Genomic DNA, 11472 nt, shown 5'->3' on the forward strand with positions numbered 1-11472 from the left:
TGAGAATGCTGAAAACCTGAATGGGGATAGCTGACAATGCTAAAAAAGCTGAAAATAGTGAAAATTTAGTAGAAAGTTATAAGCTGAAGCTTCAAAGCAACCGAAAGGTATTTTTGAAAGGGACTGGAGCAGCATTCCAACAATGATTTGAAAGGATTTACCATTACTTTTAAAGGGAGAATAATTTGCACAAAAACCTTAATATTTTAAAAAGTATAAAAGTGAGAAATGAGAAAATACCCGCAAGCTGAAATGAATTTCAAAAATGTGTGAGTCACACAAAAGAGGCAGTGTGGAAGCTGAACTGCATCATCTTAACAAAGCTAAGAGCTAAAATAGCCTACAATGTGGGAGAAGCTGAAAGCTGAACTGTTAAACAGAAGAAGAAGTAGGCTAGCTAGTCATAACAAGAATATTATCGTTTTAACCGATTAAATTATTTTTGGGATAGTATTAGCAGTAGCAGATGTAGCCTATGCGTTTACTCGGCTTTCTTAGTTGGATTCAATGTGTTGATGGAATGAAACATACAGCAGTAGGGCCGATACAGGAAGACACGGCGACACTTTGTTGCAGAAGGATGATGGTGCAAGTTTTGTCCGTGGAGCATACAACGATTAATAAAAAAGAATCATGTAGACGTGTTTATTGAGTAATCGCATAACTAAGTACACATGTAAACGGAGTAATCGTATTAGTAATCGTGTTTCTCATGGTCAAGTAAACGTACCAATCACCTATTTGAGAGACTGAGTGGTGCGTGTCTGTCGTTGCCACGGTGATGGTGTAGCTATGATTGCTAACGCGCTGAGGGCAGAGAATAACAGAAATGTAGCTACAATCCACACCTCAAACAAGTTAACCTAGACGCAAAACTGTACGTCCAATCCCAAAAATAAGGATATTTTCCGAGACCCAAGACTCTGCCTAAACCAGATATTCTTTATATGTCTGTGCAGTCAGAAATACGACTCTACCTGCAGTTTCAAAAACGTGTTCCTTCTGCTTTCCTGGTGCATGTTTGTTAGGTTGCCAGAGCGATGGAGCAGCTGTGATCGCTAACGAGCTGGGCAGAGAGAATAACTAATGTAGCTAGAATCCACACCTCAAACAAGTTAACCTAGACGCAAAACTATACGTCCAATCCAAAAAATACGTATATTTTCCGAGACCCAAGACTCTGCCTAAACGAGAGATATTCTTTACATGTCTGTGCAGTCAGAAATACGACTCTACCTGCAGTTTAGAAAACGTGTTCCTTTTGCTTTCCTGGTGCGTGTTTGTTTGGTTGCCACGGTGATGGCGCAGCTGTGATGGCTAACGAGCTAGGCAGAGAGAAAAACAAACATTTACCTAGCATCCACACCTCAAACAAGTTGACCTAGACGCAAAACTATACGTCCAATCCAAAAAATAAGGATATTTTCCGAGACCCAAGACTCTGCCGAAACCAGAGATGTCCTTTATATTTCTGTGCGGTCAGAAATACGACTCTACCGGCAGTTTCAAAATCTTGTTCTTTTTGCTTTCTCTGACGATTTTGTCACCAGATTTGCATTGGTCTCTATGGGGCGAGAGTTGGACTTTGTCTCGCTTTCGTGGGGCTCTGAACAAATGTGTACGTCTGTTGGATTCAACAGACAACTGTCTACGACCAGCACAAAATTAGCTATCTATTGATCCAAAAACGAAGCATGAAGAGCGAAAATTGTGGCAATGCTGGCAAACTAGAAATATTTTTTCAACGACATCCGAAGCTGCCCTGCACTCTAAGCGTTTCAGTCTGCACTCTAGGGTTTCACGTAAACACCCATGTAAATCTCAGAAACGGCTTGAAAAAGTCATGAAACATAATCAGTGATATTGAAAAAAGTTGAATAGATATCAAAAAGCTGAATTATTTAAAAATAGTTTAGGGTTTTGTCAACATTTTAAAGTTTAAATGGTGGCTCTAGCTGAAAGATTGAGGAAGAAGAAGGATTTGGAAGTTGAAGAAGTTTAAAGAAGTTTGAGAGGATTTGAAAGAAAACTCCATTGGAAACCCATGTTAAAAATATTATGAATATTGATTTATATTAATTCAAGCATAAGAGGTACAAAGCTGAAAAGTCATAGCACCCATGGCCTGAAACTGCTGAATTTTTTGATAGCTGAACGGTTTTAATAGCTGAAGATTTGAAGGTGCTGAAAGGTGTCACGGAAGAAATAGAAGATAAATAATGAGTTGAACTAGAAAAGGCATTTCCTGCTGAAAATGCGTTGGAATGCTGAAATCTGAAAATATTTTTTTTAAATGGCTGAAAATACAGAAATGAGAAAATACCCGCAAGCTGAAATGAATGTCAATAAATGTGTGAGTCACACAAAAGAGGCAGTGTGGAAACTGAACTGCATCATCTAACAACGCTAAGAGCTGAAATACAATGCGGGAGAAGCTGAAAGCTGAACTGTTAAACAGAAGAAGAAGTAGGCCTAGGCTAGCTAGTCATAAAAAGAATATTATTGTCTTATCAACTGAAATTATAGTTGGGATAGTAATAGCAGTAGCAGATGTGTGCATTGAGTGCGTTTACTCGGCTTTCTTAGTAGGATTCAATGTGTTGATGGAATGAAACATACAGCAGTAGGGCCGATACAGGAAGACACGGCAACACTTTGTTGCAGAAGGATGATGGTGCAAGTTGTCCGTGGAGCATACAACGATTAATAAAAAAGAATCATGTAGACGCGTTTATTGAGTAATCGCATAACTAATTACACATGTAAACGGAGTAATCGTATTATTGGCATAAACCGACAATTGCTAGTAATCGGGTTTCTCATGGTCAAGTAAACGTACCAATCACCTATTTGAGAGACTGAGTGGTGCGTGTCTGTCGTTGCCACGGTGATGGTGTAGCTATGATTGCTAACGCGCTGAGGGCAGAGAATAACAGAAATGTAGCTACAATCCACACCTCAAACAAGTTAACCTAGACGCAAAACTGTACGTCCAATCCCAAAAATAAGGATATTTTCCGAGACCCAAGACTCTGCCTAAACCAGATATTCTTTATATGTCTGTGCAGTCAGAAATACGACTCTACCTGCAGTTTCAAAAACGTGTTCCTTCTGCTTTCCTGGTGCATGTTTGTTAGGTTGCCAGAGCGATGGAGCAGCTGTGATCGCTAACGAGCTGGGCAGAGAGAATAACTAATGTAGCTAGAATCCACACCTCAAACAAGTTAACCTAGACGCAAAACTATACGTCCAATCCAAAAAATACGTATATTTTCCGAGATCCAAGACTCTGCCTAAACGAGAGATATTCTTTATATGTCTGTGCAGTCAGAAATACGACTCTACCTGCAGTTTAGAAAACGTGTTCCTTTTGCTTTCCTGGTGCGTGTTTGTTTGGTTGCCACGGTGATGGCGCAGCTGTGATGGCTAACGAGCTAGGCAGAGAGAAAAACAAACATTTACCTAGCATCCACACCTCAAACAAGTTGACCTAGACGCAAAACTATACGTCCAATCCAAAAAATAAGGATATTTTCCGAGACCCAAGACTCTGCCGAAACCAGAGATGTCCTTTATATTTCTGTGCGGTCAGAAATACGACTCTACCGGCAGTTTCAAAATCTTGTTCTTTTTGCTTTCTCTGACGATTTTGTCACCAGATTTGCATTGGTCTCTATGGGGCGAGAGTTGGACTTTGTCTCGCTTTCGTGGGGCTCTGAACAAATGTGTACGTCTGTTGGATTCAACAGACAACTGTCTACGACCAGCACAAAATTAGCTATCTATTGATCCAAAAACGAAGCATGAAGAGCGAAAATTGTGGCAATGCTGGCAAACTAGAAATATTTTTTCAACGACATCCGAAGCTGCCCTGCACTCTAAGCGTTTCAGTCTGCACTCTAGGGTTTCACGTAAACACCCATGTAAATCTCAGAAACGGCTTGAAAAAGTCATGAAACATAATCAGTGATATTGAAAAAAGTTGAATAGATATCAAAAAGCTGAATTATTTAAAAATAGTTTAGGGTTTTGTCAACATTTTAAAGTTTAAATGGTGGCTCTAGCTGAAAGATTGAGGAAGAAGAAGGATTTGGAAGTTGAAGAAGTTTAAAGAAGTTTGAGAGGATTTGAAAGAAAACTCCATTGGAAACCCATGTTAAAAATATTATGAATATTGATTTATATTAATTCAAGCATAAGAGGTACAAAGCTGAAAAGTCATAGCACCCATGGCCTGAAACTGCTGAATTTTTTGATAGCTGAACGGTTTTAATAGCTGAAGATTTGAAGGTGCTGAAAGGTGTCACGGAAGAAATAGAAGATAAATAATGAGTTGAACTAGAAAAGGCATTTCCTGCTGAAAATGCGTTGGAATGCTGAAATCTGAAAATATTTTTTTTAAATGGCTGAAAATACAGAAATGAGAAAATACCCGCAAGCTGAAATGAATGTCAATAAATGTGTGAGTCACACAAAAGAGGCAGTGTGGAAACTGAACTGCATCATCTAACAACGCTAAGAGCTGAAATACAATGCGGGAGAAGCTGAAAGCTGAACTGTTAAACAGAAGAAGAAGTAGGCCTAGGCTAGCTAGTCATAAAAAGAATATTATTGTCTTATCAACTGAAATTATAGTTGGGATAGTAATAGCAGTAGCAGATGTGTGCATTGAGTGCGTTTACTCGGCTTTCTTAGTAGGATTCAATGTGTTGATGGAATGAAACATACAGCAGTAGGGCCGATACAGGAAGACACGGCAACACTTTGTTGCAGAAGGATGATGGTGCAAGTTGTCCGTGGAGCATACAACGATTAATAAAAAAGAATCATGTAGACGCGTTTATTGAGTAATCGCATAACTAATTACACATGTAAACGGAGTAATCGTATTATTGGCATAAACCGACAATTGCTAGTAATCGGGTTTCTCATGGTCAAGTAAACGTACCAATCACCTATTTGAGAGACTGAGTGGTGCGTGTCTGTCGTTGCCACGGTGATGGTGTAGCTATGATTGCTAACGCGCTGAGGGCAGAGAATAACAGAAATGTAGCTACAATCCACACCTCAAACAAGTTAACCTAGACGCAAAACTGTACGTCCAATCCCAAAAATAAGGATATTTTCCGAGACCCAAGACTCTGCCTAAACCAGATATTCTTTATATGTCTGTGCAGTCAGAAATACGACTCTACCTGCAGTTTCAAAAACGTGTTCCTTCTGCTTTCCTGGTGCATGTTTGTTAGGTTGCCAGAGCGATGGAGCAGCTGTGATCGCTAACGAGCTGGGCAGAGAGAATAACTAATGTAGCTAGAATCCACACCTCAAACAAGTTAACCTAGACGCAAAACTATACGTCCAATCCAAAAAATACGTATATTTTCCGAGATCCAAGACTCTGCCTAAACGAGAGATATTCTTTATATGTCTGTGCAGTCAGAAATACGACTCTACCTGCAGTTTAGAAAACGTGTTCCTTTTGCTTTCCTGGTGCGTGTTTGTTTGGTTGCCACGGTGATGGCGCAGCTGTGATGGCTAACGAGCTAGGCAGAGAGAAAAACAAACATTTACCTAGCATCCACACCTCAAACAAGTTGACCTAGACGCAAAACTATACGTCCAATCCAAAAAATAAGGATATTTTCCGAGACCCAAGACTCTGCCGAAACCAGAGATGTCCTTTATATTTCTGTGCGGTCAGAAATACGACTCTACCGGCAGTTTCAAAATCTTGTTCTTTTTGCTTTCTCTGACGATTTTGTCACCAGATTTGCATTGGTCTCTATGGGGCGAGAGTTGGACTTTGTCTCGCTTTCGTGGGGCTCTGAACAAATGTGTACGTCTGTTGGATTCAACAGACAACTGTCTACGACCAGCACAAAATTAGCTATCTATTGATCCAAAAACGAAGCATGAAGAGCGAAAATTGTGGCAATGCTGGCAAACTAGAAATATTTTTTCAACGACATCCGAAGCTGCCCTGCACTCTAAGCGTTTCAGTCTGCACTCTAGGGTTTCACGTAAACACCCATGTAAATCTCAGAAACGGCTTGAAAAAGTCATGAAACATAATCAGTGATATTGAAAAAAGTTGAATAGATATCAAAAAGCTGAATTATTTAAAAATAGTTTAGGGTTTTGTCAACATTTTAAAGTTTAAATGGTGGCTCTAGCTGAAAGATTGAGGAAGAAGAAGGATTTGGAAGTTGAAGAAGTTTAAAGAAGTTTGAGAGGATTTGAAAGAAAACTCCATTGGAAACCCATGTTAAAAATATTATGAATATTGATTTATATTAATTCAAGCATAAGAGGTACAAAGCTGAAAAGTCATAGCACCCATGGCCTGAAACTGCTGAATTTTTTGATAGCTGAACGGTTTTAATAGCTGAAGATTTGAAGGTGCTGAAAGGTGTCACGGAAGAAATAGAAGATAAATAATGAGTTGAACTAGAAAAGGCATTTCCTGCTGAAAATGCGTTGGAATGCTGAAATCTGAAAATATTTTTTTTAAATGGCTGAAAATACAGAAATGAGAAAATACCCGCAAGCTGAAATGAATGTCAATAAATGTGTGAGTCACACAAAAGAGGCAGTGTGGAAACTGAACTGCATCATCTAACAACACTAAGAGCTGAAATACAATGCGGGAGAAGCTGAAAGCTGAACTGTTAAACAGAAGAAGAAGTAGGCCTAGGCTAGCTAGTCATAAAAAGAATATTATTGTCTTATCAACTGAAATTATAGTTGGGATAGTAATAGCAGTAGCAGATGTGTGCATTGAGTGCGTTTACTCGGCTTTCTTAGTAGGATTCAATGTGTTGATGGAATGAAACATACAGCAGTAGGGCCGATACAGGAAGACACGGCAACACTTTGTTGCAGAAGGATGATGGTGCAAGTTGTCCGTGGAGCATACAACGATTAATAAAAAAGAATCATGTAGACGCGTTTATTGAGTAATCGCATAACTAATTACACATGTAAACGGAGTAATCGTATTATTGGCATAAACCGACAATTGCTAGTAATCGGGTTTCTCATGGTCAAGTAAACGTACCAATCACCTATTTGAGAGACTGAGTGGTGCGTGTCTGTCGTTGCCACGGTGATGGTGTAGCTATGATTGCTAACGCGCTGAGGGCAGAGAATAACAGAAATGTAGCTACAATCCACACCTCAAACAAGTTAACCTAGACGCAAAACTGTACGTCCAATCCCAAAAATAAGGATATTTTCCGAGACCCAAGACTCTGCCTAAACCAGATATTCTTTATATGTCTGTGCAGTCAGAAATACGACTCTACCTGCAGTTTCAAAAACGTGTTCCTTCTGCTTTCCTGGTGCATGTTTGTTAGGTTGCCAGAGCGATGGAGCAGCTGTGATCGCTAACGAGCTGGGCAGAGAGAATAACTAATGTAGCTAGAATCCACACCTCAAACAAGTTAACCTAGACGCAAAACTATACGTCCAATCCAAAAAATATGTATATTTTCCGAGATCCAAGACTCTGCCTAAACGAGAGATATTCTTTATATGTCTGTGCAGTCAGAAATACGACTCTACCTGCAGTTTCGAAAACGTGTTCCTTTTGCTTTCCTGGTGCGTGTTTGTTTGGTTGCCACGGTGATGGCGCAGCTGTGATGGCTAACGAGCTAGGCAGAGAGAAAAACAAACATTTACCTAGCATCCACACCTCAAACAAGTTGACCTAGACGCAAAACTATACGTCCAATCCAAAAAATAAGGATATTTTCCGAGACCCAAGACTCTGCCGAAACCAGAGATGTCCTTTATATTTCTGTGCGGTCAGAAATACGACTCTACCGGCAGTTTCAAAATCTTGTTCTTTTTGCTTTCTCTGACGATTTTGTCACCAGATTTGCATTGGTCTCTATGGGGCGAGAGTTGGACTTTGTCTCGCTTTCGTGGGGCTCTGAACAAATGTGTACGTCTGTTGGATTCAACAGACAACTGTCTACGACCAGCACAAAATTAGCTATCTATTGATCCAAAAACGAAGCATGAAGAGCGAAAATTGTGGCAATGCTGGCAAACTAGAAATATTTTTTCAACGACATCCGAAGCTGCCCTGCACTCTAAGCGTTTCAGTCTGCACTCTAGGGTTTCACGTAAACACCCATGTAAATCTCAGAAACGGCTTGAAAAAGTCATGAAACATAATCAGTGATATTGAAAAAAGTTGAATAGATATCAAAAAGCTGAATTATTTAAAAATAGTTTAGGGTTTTGTCAACATTTTAAAGTTTAAATGGTGGCTCTAGCTGAAAGATTGAGGAAGAAGAAGGATTTGGAAGTTGAAGAAGTTTAAAGAAGTTTGAGAGGATTTGAAAGAAAACTCCATTGGAAACCCATGTTAAAAATATTATGAATATTGATTTATATTAATTCAAGCATAAGAGGTACAAAGCTGAAAAGTCATAGCACCCATGGCCTGAAACTGCTGAATTTTTTGATAGCTGAACGGTTTTAATAGCTGAAGATTTGAAGGTGCTGAAAGGTGTCACGGAAGAAATAGAAGATAAATAATGAGTTGAACTAGAAAAGGCATTTCCTGCTGAAAATGCGTTGGAATGCTGAAATCTGAAAATATTTTTTTTAAATGGCTGAAAATACAGAAATGAGAAAATACCCGCAAGCTGAAATGAATGTCAATAAATGTGTGAGTCACACAAAAGAGGCAGTGTGGAAACTGAACTGCATCATCTAACAACGCTAAGAGCTGAAATACAATGCGGGAGAAGCTGAAAGCTGAACTGTTAAACAGAAGAAGAAGTAGGCCTAGGCTAGCTAGTCATAAAAAGAATATTATTGTCTTATCAACTGAAATTATAGTTGGGATAGTAATAGCAGTAGCAGATGTGTGCATTGAGTGCGTTTACTCGGCTTTCTTAGTAGGATTCAATGTGTTGATGGAATGAAACATACAGCAGTAGGGCCGATACAGGAAGACACGGCAACACTTTGTTGCAGAAGGATGATGGTGCAAGTTGTCCGTGGAGCATACAACGATTAATAAAAAAGAATCATGTAGACGCGTTTATTGAGTAATCGCATAACTAATTACACATGTAAACGGAGTAATCGTATTATTGGCATAAACCGACAATTGCTAGTAATCGGGTTTCTCATGGTCAAGTAAACGTACCAATCACCTATTTGAGAGACTGAGTGGTGCGTGTCTGTCGTTGCCACGGTGATGGTGTAGCTATGATTGCTAACGCGCTGAGGGCAGAGAATAACAGAAATGTAGCTACAATCCACACCTCAAACAAGTTAACCTAGACGCAAAACTGTACGTCCAATCCCAAAAATAAGGATATTTTCCGAGACCCAAGACTCTGCCTAAACCAGATATTCTTTATATGTCTGTGCAGTCAGAAATACGACTCTACCTGCAGTTTCAAAAACGTGTTCCTTCTGCTTTCCTGGTGCATGTTTGTTAGGTTGCCAGAGCGATGGAGCAGCTGTGATCGCTAACGAGCTGGGCAGAGAGAATAACTAATGTAGCTAGAATCCACACCTCAAACAAGTTAACCTAGACGCAAAACTATACGTCCAATCCAAAAAATACGTATATTTTCCGAGACCCAAGACTCTGCCTAAACGAGAGATATTCTTTACATGTCTGTGCAGTCAGAAATACGACTCTACCTGCAGTTTAGAAAACGTGTTCCTTTTGCTTTCCTGGTGCGTGTTTGTTTGGTTGCCACGGTGATGGCGCAGCTGTGATGGCTAACGAGCTAGGCAGAGAGAAAAACAAACATTTACCTAGCATCCACACCTCAAACAAGTTGACCTAGACGCAAAACTATACGTCCAATCCAAAAAATACGGATATTTTCCGAGACCCAAGACTCTGCCGAAACCAGAGATGTCCTTTATATTTCTGTGCGGTCAGAAATACGACTCTACCGGCAGTTTCAAAATCTTGTTCTTTTTGCTTTCTCTGACGATTTTGTCACCAGATTTGCATTGGTCTCTATGGGGCGAGAGTTGGACTTTGTCTCGCTTTCGTGGGGCTCTGAACAAATGTGTACGTCTGTTGGATTCAACAGACAACTGTCTACGACCAGCACAAAATTAGCTATCTATTGATCCAAAAACGAAGCATGAAGAGCGAAAATTGTGGCAATGCTGGCAAACTAGAAATATTTTTTCAACGACATCCGAAGCTGCCCTGCACTCTAAGCGTTTCAGTCTGCACTCTAGGGTTTCACGTAAACACCCATGTAAATCTCAGAAACGGCTTGAAAAAGTCATGAAACATAATCAGTGATATTGAAAAAAGTTGAATAGATATCAAAAAGCTGAATTATTTAAAAATAGTTTAGGGTTTTGTCAACATTTTAAAGTTTAAATGGTGGCTCTAGCTGAAAGATTGAGGAAGAAGAAGGATTTGGAAGTTGAAGAAGTTTAAAGAAGTTTGAGAGGATTTGAAAGAAAACTCCATTGGAAACCCATGTTAAAAATATTATGAATATTGATTTATATTAATTCAAGCATAAGAGGTACAAAGCTGAAAAGTCATAGCACCCATGGCCTGAAACTGCTGAATTTTTTGATAGCTGAACGGTTTTAATAGCTGAAGATTTGAAGGTGCTGAAAGGTGTCACGGAAGAAATAGAAGATAAATAATGAGTTGAACTAGAAAAGGCATTTCCTGCTGAAAATGCGTTGGAATGCTGAAATCTGAAAAAAAAAAATTAAATGGCTGAAAATACAGAAATGAGAAAATACCCGCAAGCTGAAATGAATGTCAATAAATGTGTGAGTCACACAAAAGAGGCAGTGTGGAAACTGAACTGCATCATCTAACAACGCTAAGAGCTGAAATACAATGCGGGAGAAGCTGAAAGCTGAACTGTTAAACAGAAGAAGAAGTAGGCCTAGGCTAGCTAGTCATAAAAAGAATATTATTGTCTTATCAACTGAAATTATAGTTGGGATAGTAATAGCAGTAGCAGATGTGTGCATTGAGTGCGTTTACTCGGCTTTCTTAGTAGGATTCAATGTGTTGATGGAATGAAACATACAGCAGTAGGGCCGATACAGGAAGACACGGCAACACTTTGTTGCAGAAGGATGATGGTGCAAGTTGTCCGTGGAGCATACAACGATTAATAAAAAAGAATCATGTAGACGCGTTTATTGAGTAATCGCATAACTAATTACACATGTAAACGGAGTAATCGTATTATTGGCATAAACCGACAATTGCTAGTAATCGGGTTTCTCATGGTCAAGTAAACGTACCAATCACCTATTTGAGAGACTGAGTGGTGCGTGTCTGTCGTTGCCACGGTGATGGTGTAGCTATGATTGCTAACGCGCTGAGGGCAGAGAATAACAGAAATGTAGCTACAATCCACACCTCAAACAAGTTAACCTAGACGCAAAACTGTACGTCCAATCCCAAAAATAAGGATATTTTCCGAGACCCAAGACTCTGCC

Source organism: Osmerus eperlanus, chromosome 17 (genome assembly GCF_963692335.1).
Source record: "Osmerus eperlanus chromosome 17, fOsmEpe2.1, whole genome shotgun sequence".
Taxonomy (NCBI): Eukaryota; Metazoa; Chordata; class Actinopteri; order Osmeriformes; family Osmeridae; genus Osmerus; species Osmerus eperlanus.